General features: G+C 35.1%; 1 protein-coding gene across 8 annotated transcripts in view; it reads right to left on the reverse strand.

Annotated features, from left to right (window-relative positions):
* NTNG1 (netrin G1) overlaps positions 1–14,540 on the reverse strand; it is a 377,727-nt gene that overhangs the window by 300,537 nt on the left and 62,650 nt on the right. The gene's annotated exons all lie outside the window — the stretch shown is intronic.

The following is a 14,540-nucleotide window of genomic DNA, read 5'->3' on the forward strand; positions in this document are numbered from 1 at the left end:
TGTAGCAAAAGTGTTGCTTGGAGAGAAATTTACAGCCATTAAACACATATATTAGCAAAGAAGAAAGATCTAAAATCACTAATCACCTTCAGAAATTAGAGAGAGAGGAGCAATTTAAGCCTAAAGTAAGCATAAGAAGATGAATAATTAGAACAGAAATCAATGAAATTGAGAACAAGAAAACAATAGAGAGAAATCAATGAAACAAAAGCTGAAGTTTTGAATAGATCAATAAATCTGATACATATCTAGCTAGGCTAATCAACAAAAAAAGAGAAAGATCAGATCGCCAATATCGGAAACAAAAGATGGCTTATCACTACTTATCCCACCAACGTTAAAAGAGTAACAAAAGAATACTTGGGAAAACTCTATGCCCACAAATTTATAACTTAGATGATATGGATGAATTCCTTGAAAGATACGAAGTACCAAAACACTACCCAAGGAATGGATAACTTGAATTGTTCCATATCTATTAAAGAAAGAAATTATAACAATATTAATAACCTTCCAAAGAAAAGAAAAAAACAGGCAGATGCTTTCACTAGTGAATTCTACCAAACATTTAAGGAAGAAATAATAACAACACTCCATAATCTCTTCCAGAAAGCAGGAGCAGAAAGAACATCCTTTGTCATTGTTTGTATTAGCCTATTACAAAAACAAATAAACACATTATAAGAAAGGAAAACTACAGACCAACATTCCTCATGAGCAATACACAACACTCAATAATCTTCAACAAAATATTTGCAAATAAAATCCAGTATACTATAAAAAGACATCTGCACCAGAACCAAGTAAGATTTATTCCAGGTATGCAAGGCTGATTCCACATTAGGAGATCAATCCTTGTAATCAACCATATCAGTACCCAAAAATGGGTGGCAAAATTTTAAAGTAGAAAAATCATATGATCAAATCATTTGATACATTAAAAGCATCTGACAAAATACAAAACCCATTCATGATAAAAACTTTCAGCAAAACTAAGAATAAAGAGGAACTTCCTTGACTATTAAAGATCATCTACTTAAAGCTTACAGCTAACATCATATTTAACAGTGAGAGACAGGATACTTTCCAGTAAGATCAAGAATAAAGCAAATATGTCATCTCCCATGACTCCTATTCTATATTGTACTAGAAGTCTTAGCTAATACAGTAAGACAAGAAAAAGCAATACAAGTTGTACAGATTTGAAAGAAAGAAATAAAACTTTCTTTGTTCACAGACAGTGTAACTGTCTACATAGAAAATACCAATGAATCTACACAAAAGAACTCCTGGAACTAATAATAGAGTAAGTATAGCAAGGTTATGGGATACAAGGTTAATATACAAAAGTCGACTGTTTTCCTACATACCAGCAAAGAACAACTGTTATTTTAAATTAAAAAAAAATACTTTTACAATATCACCAAAAAATGAAACATGTATGTATGAATCTAACAAAATATGCTCAAGATTCGTATGTAGAAAACCATAAAACACTAAAGAAAGGAATCAATGAAGATCTAAATGGATAATGAGCTAGTATATGTTCATAGATTGAAAAACTCAATATTGTAAAGCTGTCAAGCCTTCATAACTTGATTTATAGATTTAACAAAATCACATCCAAAATCCCAGTAAGCTATTTTGTAGATGTGGACAAAATGATTCTAAAGTTTATATAGAATAACCAACATAATACTTAGGAAGAATAAAGTTGGAGAACTAAATTAACCCATCTTCAAGACTTACTATAAAGCACAGTAATCAAGACAGCATGGTACTGGTGAAAGAATGGACATGTCCGTCAAGTAAACATAATGGAGATCCAAGAAATAGACCTACACAAATAGAGGCAACTGATCTTAGACAATGGCTTGAAGGCAATTAAATGGAGAAAAGATGGACTTTTTAACAAATGGCACTAGCTTGGATTGTAATTCAATGTCAGTTTGAAATGGTTGTTTCTTGACCAGATCAAATGAATATGGAGTTGGAATTATGCTAGTTAGGAAGGCATACATAACAGATGTTTTTACATAGTTGGGGTATTGATTAGTATAATAGATTTTGAAGTGGATGGCAGGCATTATGAGAATAAAAAAGGTGATTAGGGTGAAGGAAGAAAATAGCTTAATTACTTTTATTTGGAGTTGCACCAATTTTTTGGTTCCTAAGACCAATGGATTACTTCTATCCTATAAAAGTAAGAAAGCCATATTTTTATATATGGAAACAGGAGTTAGCAGTTCTTGTATTGCTTTCTTGGTTGGCAAGAATTTTTAGAATTCTGTTTCTAGGTTCACAATCTAGTGTTTTTTAATAAACTATGCCCACAATAGTTTATTAAAAACTAATAAATAGATATTATACCTTTCAAAACATTAATTCAAAATTAAATCCAAGTGCATTAAACACTTTAAATTTGCATTAAATACTATAAATGCAAAAGTATAAAAAGCTAGAAGAAAACTGGAGAAAATCTATATAACCTTGGGTTTGGTTGTGAGGTTAGATACAACACCAAAATTATGATCCATGAAAGAAAATACTGATGTTTGACTTTATTAAAATAAAAAACTTCTGCTCTACAAAAAGCACTCTTAAGAGAACAAAAAAGACAAGCCATAGACTGTGGAGAAAATGTTTGCAAACATATATACATCTGATGAAGGACTTATGTCCGGAGTACACAAAGAACACTTAAAACTCCAAAATAAGAACATGAAGAAACCAGTTAAAAAGGTGACAAAAGATCTGCATAGATACCTCACCAAAGAAGATATATATATGACAAATAAGCATATGAAAAGATGCCAACATCATTTGTCATTAGGGAAATGCAAATTAAAATAACAGCAAAATACACTACTATGTACCTGTTAGAATGGCTTAAATCCAAACAGCTTATAATACCAATTGCTGGTGAGCATGTGGGCCAACAGGATCTCACATTATTGCTGGTGGGAATGTAAAACAGTGCAACCACTTTAAAGACAGTTGGGTGGTTTCTTACAAAGCTAAACATGAGCTTACCATACAATCCAGCAATCAGGCTTTACAAATACACGCACACACACAAATCCATGTGAATGTTTACAGCAGCTTTCATTACAATAGCCCAAAACTGGAGACAATGAAGTTGCCCTCCAAAGGGTGAATGTAGAAACAAACTGGTATATCTATACAATGAAACAGTATTCAGCAATAAAGGGGAATGTGCTATCAAGTCACACAAATAATCGATGACTCTTAAGTGCATATTGCTAAGTGAAAGAAGCCAGTATAAAAAGACTACATTATTCCACTTACATGACATTTAGAAAAGTCAAAATTATAGGCAGTAAAAATTTCAGTGTTTTCAAGACATTCAGGGGAGTGAAGGACGAATAAGTGAAGCATGGAGGAATTTTTAGAATGGTGAAACCATTCTGCATGATACTGTAGAGACAGATACATAATACTAAGCATTTGTCAAAACTCAAGAATTTACACGCAAAAAATAAACTGTAATGTATGCAAATTTTAAAAACTATCATTTAGTTGGTCAAAGTATCCCAGAATGGAATGTGGACTGTGAAAAAGTATCTTACTGTATCACAAATGTATGAAATGACCTTACTGATGGGGATGGGGCAAAAAGATGCTGACCTAAGAAACTTTGGACATTAGTAGATTCTGCAAAATTAAAAGGCAAAAGGAACTGTATATCAGCCTTGGACTCTAGTCAATAAAGTCCCTTCCCATATAGTTTTGGGCTATTATAATGAAAGCTACTATAAACATTCACATGGATTTGCATGTGTGCGTGTATACGTAAAGTCTGATTGCCAGATTGTATGGTAAGCTCATGTTTAGCTTGTAAGAAACCACCAAACTGTCTTTAAAGTGGTTGCACTGTTTACATTCCCACCAGCAATAATGTGAAATCCTGTTGGCCCACATACTCACTATCCTGGAATAGAAAAATTAGGTAATTGAATAACAGATGGTGGGAGTCAGATTTCTCACTGTTGGAGAGTGAAGTTACATACAAGCAAGGGGAGAATGCTAGAATGATCCATGTGATAATGAATTAAAATTGGAGACATCAGTATGAACTCATTTTTAGCTTCATGTAGATACAGAGGATTACATACAGAAATAGTTATAGATACATACATATACATCGGTTAGTATACATGCGACAATTTCCTTGCTTTGTTGGCTGAGAGGGCCTAAAAGCAACAACAATTCAGTAGCAATGAACATATCTAGCACCCAGATCTTGGTTCCTAATATTAATCTCCCTAAAAAGGAACAAGAAGCCATGAAGAAATGGTTGATTCTTGGACTGGAGCAGGAAATTTACGAGATGAGCCTGGAGCATCTTGCAGTGCCAGAAAAGTAAAGCGCGTGCTTTCTCTCTCACTCTCTCTCGCTCACTCTCTCTCTCTCTCTCACACACACACTGATGGGGTATGTTAAAGGGACCAAGAGACAACTAAAAGAGTTCCCAATGGCAAAGCTGGAACATTCTGAGTAAAAAAGAAAAGTAGTATTGGATTATAATCCAAAGTATAAAATAAAAATACATGAGTCCATAAATGAAAGACTGAATAAATAAATAAGTGGAAGAAATCTCCCAAGCAGAATTCCAAAGAATTTGTGTAGCTACTTCACCTTCAAGGAGGTGAGGAGAAAAAGAGTGACAGTAGAGAAACCTGACAAACACTTCCTCAGCCAGGTGATCAAAATTAACATCAACAGAGATAAGTCATGTGGAAAGTATATCCCTTTGATATGATATGATAAGAATGGCACTTTACCTCTTGGTTTTCTGTCCCCAAACCAATAACTCGAGTCTAACAATGAGGAAAGTATTAGACAAATCTCAGTTGAGGGACATTCTACAAAATATCTGACCAGTATTCCTAAATCTGAACAAATCACAAGCAAAGAGATCCAATCAGTCACCAAAAAGCTTCCCACCAACAAAAGCCAAGGGCCAGATGGCTTCACAGGGGAATTCTACCAAACTTTCCAAAAAGAACTAACATCAAACCTACTTAAATTCTTTTAAAACACTGAAGAAAATGGAACACTACTTAACTCATTCCATGAAGCCAACATCACTCTAATACCAAAACCAGATAAAGATGCTATGAGAAAGGAAAACTACAGACCAATCTTCCTAATGAATATAGATGCAAAAATTCTCAACAAAATATTTGCAAATCAAATCCAAAGACATTAAAAAAAATCATACATCATGATCAAGTGGGGCTCCTTCCAGGCATGCAAGGATGGTTCAACATGAGAAAACCAATCAATGTAATAAAACACATTAACGAATCAAAAGGGAAAAATCAAATGATCATCTCAACAGACGGTGAAAAAGCATTTGACAAAATTCAGCATCCTTTTTTGATAAAAACACTTAAAAAGGTAGGAATTGAAGGAAACTTACTCACTATGAAAAAGGGCATATATAAAAAACCCACAGCCAGCATAGTACTCAATGGTGAGAGGCTGAAAGCCTTCCCTCTAAGATCAGGAATGAGACATGGATGCCTGCTGTCACCACTACTATTCAACATTGTGCTAGAAGTGCTAGCCAGAGCAATCCAGCAAGACAAAGAACTAAAAGGCATCCAAATTGGAAAGGAAGAAGTAAAACTGTCATTGTTTGTAGATGATATGATCTTATATTTGGAAAACCATGAGATACCGACAACACAGCTACTTCAGCAAATAAACAAATTTAGCAAGGTAGCAGGATACAAGATTAATGCATAAAAGTCAGTAATGTTCCTATACACTAGAAATGACCTAACTGAAGAGTCACTCAGTGATAAGATTGCATTCTCAATAGCAATTAAAAAAATCAAGTACCAAGGAATAAACTTAACCAAGGATGTAAAAGACCTCTAAACAGAAAATTACATAACTCTACTAAAAGAAATAGCAGGGGACCTAAAGAGATAGAAAAATATTCTGTGTTCATGGATAGGAAGGCTAAACATTGTTAAGGTGTCAATCCTACCCAAACTGATCTACAGATTCAATGCAATTCCAATCAAAATTCCAAAAACCTACTTTGCAGAATTGGAAAAACTAGTTATCAAATTTATTTGGAAGGGAAAGATGCCTCAAATTGCTAAAAAATTCTAAAAAAGAAAAAAAGAAAGTGGGAGGACTTACACTTCCTGACTTTGAAGCTTACTTTTATAAAGCAACAGTAGTCAAAACAGCATGGTATTGTCACAAAGATAGACATATTGATCAATGGAATCAAATTGAGTATTCAGAAATAGACCCCCAGATCTATGGTCGACTGATCTTTGATAAGGTCCCCAAATCCACTGAACTGGACATAACAGTCTCTTCAACAAATGGGGCTGGGAGAACTGGATATCTATATCCAAAAGAATGAAAGAGGACCACACCCTACACAAAATTAACTCAAAGTGGATCAAAGACCTCAATGTAAGAGACAGTACCATAAAACTCCTAGAAGATAATGTAGGGAAACATCTTCAAGACCTAGTATTAGAAGGTTGCTTCTTAGACCTTACAGCCAAAGCACAAGCAACAAAAGAAAAAATAGATAAATGGGAACTCCTCAAACTTAAAAGCTTCTGTACCTCAAAGGAATTTGTCAAAAAAGTAAAGAGGCAGCCAATGCATGGGAGAAAATATTTGGGAAGCATGTATCTGATAAGAGACTGATATCCTGCATATATAAAGAAATCCTACAACTCAACAACAATAGTACAAACAGCCCAATTATAAAATGAGCAAAAGATATGAAAAGACATTTCTCTGAAGAGGAAATACAAATGGCTAAAAACACATGGAAAAAAATGTTCATCTTCACTAGCTATTAGGGAGATGCAAGTTGTGATGGTTAGGTTCATGTGTCAACTTGGCCAGGTGATGGTACTCAGCTGTCTGGTCAAGCAAACATTGGCCTAACCGCTACTGCGAGGATGTTTGTGGCTGGTTTATTAAATCATCTGTCAATTGGCTGCAGCTGTGACTGATGATGTCAACGAGGGGCATGTCTTCCACAATGAGAGAATGCAATTGGCTGGATTTCATCCAATCAATCAGGTGAAGAATTTTAAGCGAGACAGACAGAGGACCTTCACTTCTTCTTCAGCTGTCCAGCGAAACGTTTCCTGAGGAGTTCATCAAAGTTGCCAGTTTGTTTCCTGAGGAGTTCATTGAACATCTTCACTGGAGTTGCCCTACAGAATTTGGACTCATGCATATCCAGAGTTGTGTGAGACACTTTTATAAATCTTATATTTATAGATATCTCTCATTGATTCTGTTTCCCTAGAGAACCCCATCTAATACACAAGTCAAGACCACAATGAGATACCATCTCACACCGATTAGAATGGCTGCCATTAAACAAACAGGAAACTACAAATGCTGGAGAGGATGTGGAGAAATTGGAACTCTTATTCATTGCTGGTGGGACTGTATAATGGTACAGTCACTCTGGAGGACAGTTTGGCAGTTCCTCAGAAAACTAGATATTGAGTTACCTATGATCCAGCAATTTCACTTCTTGGTATATACCCAGAAGATCTGAAAGCAGTGACATGAACAGATATTTGCACAATGATGTTCATAGCAGCATTGTTCCCAACTGCCAAGTAATGGAAACAATCCAAATGTCCTTCAACAGACGAGTGGATAAACAAAATGTGGTATATACACACAATGGAATACTATGTGAAAATAAGAAGGAACGAGGTGAAACATATGACCACCTGGATGAACCTCGAACATATAATGCTAAGCGAAATAAGCCAGACACAAAAGGAGAGATGTTGTATGTTTCCACTAATGTGAGCTCCATGAAAAATGTAAAATAAGTTTCTTAAAATGTAGAATATAGGGGACCTAGATATAGTCGGAACCTAGTGAAGGCGGAACAATAATCTACTATGTACAGATGTGATAATGAGGGTGATCTTAATGGTATAGGAATGGACAGGAGTGACTGTGGTTTGTTGATGGGATTATAAGTATCAGTGACACATTGAAGATGAACATGTTCGTAAATGGTTGTTTAAAGGAAAGTAACCCACAGAGTAGTACCACAAACCTAAAAAAGTGTTAGCATGATATACTTATAAGGTATGACACTGCTGCAGAAGGTTAACAACATGTATTATGTGTTAATGACTATATTTATAGGAATATCTTACCAACTCTACACTAATACTAAGGATGAATAATAAGCAGCTGATAAGAACTCTGGGGTGTATTATGTTATGATAATTGTTTAAAGTTGAGAGTGATGATGATTGTACAACTAAGTGAAGATAATGTAAGAAACTGACCATTTATCTTGGGATAGAATACATATTAAGTCAAGTTAAGAACCCACTACTTAATAAATCAAACCCTTGACTTGAGACTTTCTCTTGTGAAATTTAGGGTTGTAAATAGGAGGCTGAGCCCTCCTATAATTATGCCTAGAGGCAAATCCTGACAACTTCTTTGTTGCTCAGATGTGGCCTTTCTCTCTCTAAGCCCAACTCGGCAATCGGCAAATAAATTCATTAACTTCCCCTATTCCCCCCCCCCCCATGAGGGACATGACTCCCAGGGGAATGAATCTCCCTGGCAACATGGGACATGATTCCCAGGAATGACCCTGGCCCTGGCAGTGAGGCACTGAAAATGCCTACTTGACTAAAAGGGGGAAAAAAAGGTAATAAGCTGAGGTCGCAGTGGCTGAGAGATTCCAAATAGAGTCTAGAGGCTGTCCTGGAGGTTTCTTTTATGCAAGCTCCAGCTGGACATCCCAATTGGCCACAGCATGCCATGCCCTTACCAAAAATAGTTCCGAAATATCTAGGTCCCTACCTGATATTCTACAAGTGAAGCACTCACTAAGTTTTATCTTTCAGAAACTTAAATCCACTAGAGTGTTCCTATACCAGAGAAGTCTTAAAACCCAGAGGCAACAGCCTCTTTAGGATCACCTATAAGATATGGATGGCCCCTTTCTCCATACTGTCAACACTCCCTTTTAATATGAACAAGTTAGGGTGCTCACTGTTTAGACACCACTGAAGATGGAGAAAGAGACTGAGAAGAAGGAGTAGCAACAAACAAGATTGAACAAAGGTCTATGAATACTGAAGCTTTATATAATTATATGTATATTGAATGCTGGGGTGTTGGAATGGCCGGAAGGAGTAAATGACATAGCCTATAAGCAGCCCTTGGGATTTGCTGTATAGCTGCTTGTTGAAATGTGCCTTGAAGGTCTTCACCTTTCTTTATATACCTTGTATTGCATAATAAGGAAAGAAATGAAGTTGTGGAACTGTAACCCATAACAATTTTTGAAATTACCTACATGAAAGCTTGTACATCGAAAAATGACACTTTCCTTATGTATGTTATATTTTACAATAATGGAAATGGCTGAAGTTGTAGAACTGTGACTCATGACATTCTTTGAGATTTGCTCTCTAACTACTTGTGAAATCGTGTTAAAAGTAATCACTGTTATGTATATATGTTAAAGTTCACAATAAAAAAATGGAAAAAAAAGAAAGAAACTGAAGACATTATGAGCAACACAGTGTGGACTGTTACAACTCAACTGCATAGCATATGATTAGTTGGTATGCTACCAAGGATTACCAATGAGAAATAATTTGCTGTTTTTAAAATGGAGGATGTTAAGGTTACCTTTATTACTTTATCACTCTTGTACTTGCTCAGCCCATAATAAATTTTCAAAAACTGTTAACTGAATGAATGAATGATAACAGTTATCAGACAATGGAGCCCACACTAACATATCTGTGAGAGATGAGTGAAAAAAAGGAACAGCTATGGAAACAGTGTCCAAGTACTTGACATGGTCGTGGGAATACATATCTGGCTAAAGAAGAAATGGACCTATTACTTTTCCTGTCAAGTATTTCTAGAAGGTTGATGGCAGGTCTCCTGGCACCCCAAAGATTGAACAGAAGCTAGTCTTGAAAGATTCTATGATGAAAGGATCACCATTACACAAAGACCAAACAAAATACTGGTCCAGAAGGTTATTGATTGATAAAATGGATTATCATAAAGATACTGAGTAAGTAGAGAGGATTTGTTCAAAGAAATGTTGATAATGGATTTTTTAAAGATATTCCATATGGCTTCCACTGAAATAGTCACTTCCCTTTATGAGGACCAGAGCTGGGACTCTGAATTAATTATGGTAATTTTGAAGTATCTATGCAAGAGGACTGTGTGTATGAATAAGTAAGTGTCTCTTGGTAACATTTTCTGATGAATAAATCAGTTTAAAATTGAAAATCTGTGTCCTCTGGTAATTTGTTCTAAGTTTTCTTCCCTGTGAAATCCCTTTTCAAAAATAACACACCTAGAAGACATTCATTAAATATTTGTTGAATGGATGAATTTTGATGTGACATTGAGATAATACTTTAAATTTAATATTACTATAAATAGAACCCAATGCATATTTTCCATAAGCAAATGTTTTGCACTGATTATAGGACTGCAATGAAATTTCATACTTGGGTAGAAGTGACAAAGACACAGACCTGCAGTGAGTTAGAGTTTTGCTTCACATATCCACAAGTCTTACCTTTGAACAAAATAAAAGTGACCTAAACAATAATGTGCACAATATGTGTCAAACTATGGAACTAGGGACAGTACAGAAGAGAGGTAAATAAAAACGGTGAAGCAGACAATGTCCTGCAACATGAGAATATATAAAAGATTTAATTGAGAAGGCTAGGGATATAATTGAAGGTAATAAAGCATAAAATTGTACAGAGAAAAGTAAATATGGTATTATTAAGAAAATCTTGGAATACTAAAATGAGGATGCACCTCTTCAATCTTGAAAGTTTATTTTAGCACCAAAGAACGTTCAACTTTCCAACTGGGAAATAACTTCTATAACTCATAGTTGGCTAGGTAATATGGATAAAATATCAACCAATTTCAGAAAGATTAAAACAATAAATTCATGTGTAGAAGATGCACAGAAAGCACACTATACTTTGGAGTCATAGTCCTAATATCATCAAGTAAAAATCAGGTGTTCCCCAAAGATAGCTCCTTGCTTCATTAAAAGGGGCATAAAACAGGACTAAAACACACCATGAACCAGCTTTGTGGTAGGATGTAGAAAGCCTGAGTCTCTTAAAGCATAAAAATGCATGGCGGTAGGTGGTGGGAGTGGGGAGGAATGAAGCAGACAAACAAGTACTGGACTTTAAGATAAATATTATTTCTGTCCCTAAAGCTTTAACATTTTGATATAACTTCATTTAAACTCTGAAGGGAATGTATAATCAGATAAGGGTATGGGAATCAGGAATAGAGTTTTAACTTTATTATGGAAAATTTCAAACATATGCAAAAGTAGACAGAACAGTACAGTGAAACACCCCTGTATTTGTCACCCAGCTTCAACAATAAACTCACAGCCAATCTTGGTTTATCTATTCCCCACCCTACCCTTCCTCTCCCTACAATTTTGAAGCACATACAAGAGCACATCCATAAGTAAAACAGCATGTATCTCTAAAAGATAATGTTGCATTTTTTGTAAACATAACTATAATACCATTATCACACCTAAAATAATAATAATTCATAACATCAATGTTAAAGTCAATATTCAAATTTCCACTTGTCTCATAAATGTCCACATTTTTAGAGGTTTTTTTTTTTGAATGAGGAATAATTTAAATATTTCTAAATTATTGACAACGTAACAATCAAGTGGGCTGTAGTAATGAAACTCACACTAGAATCTACCTTTAAAACAATAGTATATTGCTCCATCTTGAAGAATGAGGAAAAATAAGCATTATTGTGAAGACCTGAAAATAAGATGATTATTTTTGTATAATCCCACTAAATGACCCAATTTAATGCAGAAAGGAGTGTTTTAAATAGAGATAAGTTGATGATTAAAAATACAGTAATGGCAATGTTTATATGCTATGATGCACCAAAGTATCAATTACATCCATACATCCAAATAATCCTGGGCAAAGTGCCACACAGAGGAAATGAGACCTCCACTTCATGAAAGCGTATTCTAATGAATCATGACTGGGACTAACACTGTCGGCGAAACTTCGTAGAAGAAAATCGGCTGAGGCTGGAGTCAGGGGTCTGAAATTCCAACTTGGGCTCAGACAGACTGTAGTTCTGTACAAATCTGTTAAACTCCATGGGTATTTTCAGACTAAAAAGGAGTAGCTGAGATGGCCTCTGAAGTCTCTTCTGTATCTAATTGTCAACCCATTCTTATATATTATGCTGAACTTCAAATATATCATTTCATTATTAAATTAAATACTGAAAAATCACTTCATTTGCTGCACAGTTTCTGAAAAACAAAATCCCAAGATGGTGACTATAGTTATTTCTCATTAGGTTTGGGATCAGACAACACTTGGTTACCTGTCTAATGACAGGGATCTGTGGCTATGTGATTTGCTGCTACAGAGGGCAGCATCCGGAGTAGCAGTAAGCAAGGGAACACCTACCTTGTTTCAGCACAGATAACCCCCATTGTTAAGGGAGGCAGAATTAATCCCACCTTACTTCCCACATCACAAAACTATGGGTATTGCACTGAGACCCATTGGTACCCCCTATAGGGTTGCTAGAGTAGGTAAATGAAAATATAGCACGCCCAGTTCAATTTGAGTTTGTCTCAGAAAACAATGAATAATTTTATACAGAAAATATTCACTGTTTACCCGAAATTCAAATTTAACTGGATGTGTTGTATTTTATCTGGCAATCCTAACCCCCTGACACACACGCACATGCACACACACATATACACACTTGCACACACATACCCCACACCAAAACCACTCTAAGGTTCTCACCACCTTTTGTGCCATGTTACGCTCTCAGCTTGACACTAGCTTGTAAGATATGTCCTACTTGGGGCTGAGATTTGAGAGAAAGCAGTTGCAATCTCGAAAGTTACAGGTAATCCACAGTCAAAATGAAATATTTTCTCTCCATCTATTTGTGTCATCCAAAATTTGAAATTCACATTTGCTAATGGCAATATGTAACTTCTTTTACCCAAGGAGTTTACTTACTTATAAAAGTTTTTCCAAAGAGAAATGAAATGGTTTCTCTTTGATGAATACCTCTATATGGTGGGTGCTATTCTGGCATTATTTAATGTACTCATCATAAGATACAAATTAAACCCTTTTTGACAGAAAAAGAAGTTGAGGCTCAAAATGGCTGTTATTTTCCCAAAGTCACACAGCTAACAAATGGAAGAACTAGAACAGAAGAAAGGAACCTCAGATTCCAAATCTATTACAGCACATTACCTCCCCACCACCTCCCTTCCTGCAATTCTCATATGAAGAGATATTAAATAACACACATATTAACAGTTATCACTTACTGAATGTTAACTATGTGCCAGTAACAGTGCTAAGTATTTTATACAGCTTGTATCATTTAATCCCTACAGTAAGGAAAGATAGTAAGTATAAACATCATACATGTGAAAAAAATTAAACTGAGGCTCAAAGGTTAAATAACTTGACTTACTCACAGATCAACAGCTGGTACTTAAAGGAGTTACATTTAAACATAAATCCATTTCCCCCTCCCCCAAAGCCCAATTTCTTAAATTCTTTTTTTTTTTTTAATTGTTTCAATAACTATTTTATTGAAAGAATTGGTCAGGAAAACTTACTGGGTACATTTTTTTCATGTAAGATTTGTTTCGTTTTTCTTTTGATACATCCACATGCTTGTCCCAATAACTAATGAAAAAGCATACCAAATGTATGCCTCTTCTACCTTAGCACTGGAGATTATTTGAAACATCTGATATAGACTTATCATTTTACAGAACCAGGGATTGGCAAACTTTTTTCTGTAAACGGCCAGAGAGTAAATATTTTAGGCTTTGTGGGCCATGTGGTATCTCTCCCATATTATTCTTTATTGGTTTTTGTTTGTTTGATTGTTTTAATTTTTATTGGGATTGTTCAGATACCATACAATTATCCAAAGATCCAAAGTGTACAATCACTTGCCCCTGGGTACCCTCATACAGCTGTGCATCCATCACCACACTTAATTTTTGTTCAATTTTTAGAAACTTTTCATTACTCCAGACAAGAAATAAAGTGAAAGATGAAAAAAATAAAAAAAAAAAAAAAAAAAAAAAGGAAACTTGAATCCTCCCATATTCCTAATCAACCCCTCTCAATTGTTGACTCGTAGTGTTGGTATAGTACAGTTGTTACTGTTTATGAAAGAACGTTGAAATAGTACTAACTGTAGTATATAGTTTGCAATAGGTATATATTTCTTCCCTATATGCCCCTCTATTATTAATTTCTAGTTATATTGTCGTACATTTGTTCTGGTTCATGGAAGAGTTTCTAGAATTTGTACAGTTAATCATGGACATTGCCCACCATAGGAGTCAGTTTTATACATTCCCATATTTTGACCTCCAACTTTCCTTCTGGTGACATATATGACTC

Source organism: Choloepus didactylus, chromosome 2, assembly GCF_015220235.1.
Source record: "Choloepus didactylus isolate mChoDid1 chromosome 2, mChoDid1.pri, whole genome shotgun sequence".
Taxonomy (NCBI): Eukaryota; Metazoa; Chordata; class Mammalia; order Pilosa; family Megalonychidae; genus Choloepus; species Choloepus didactylus.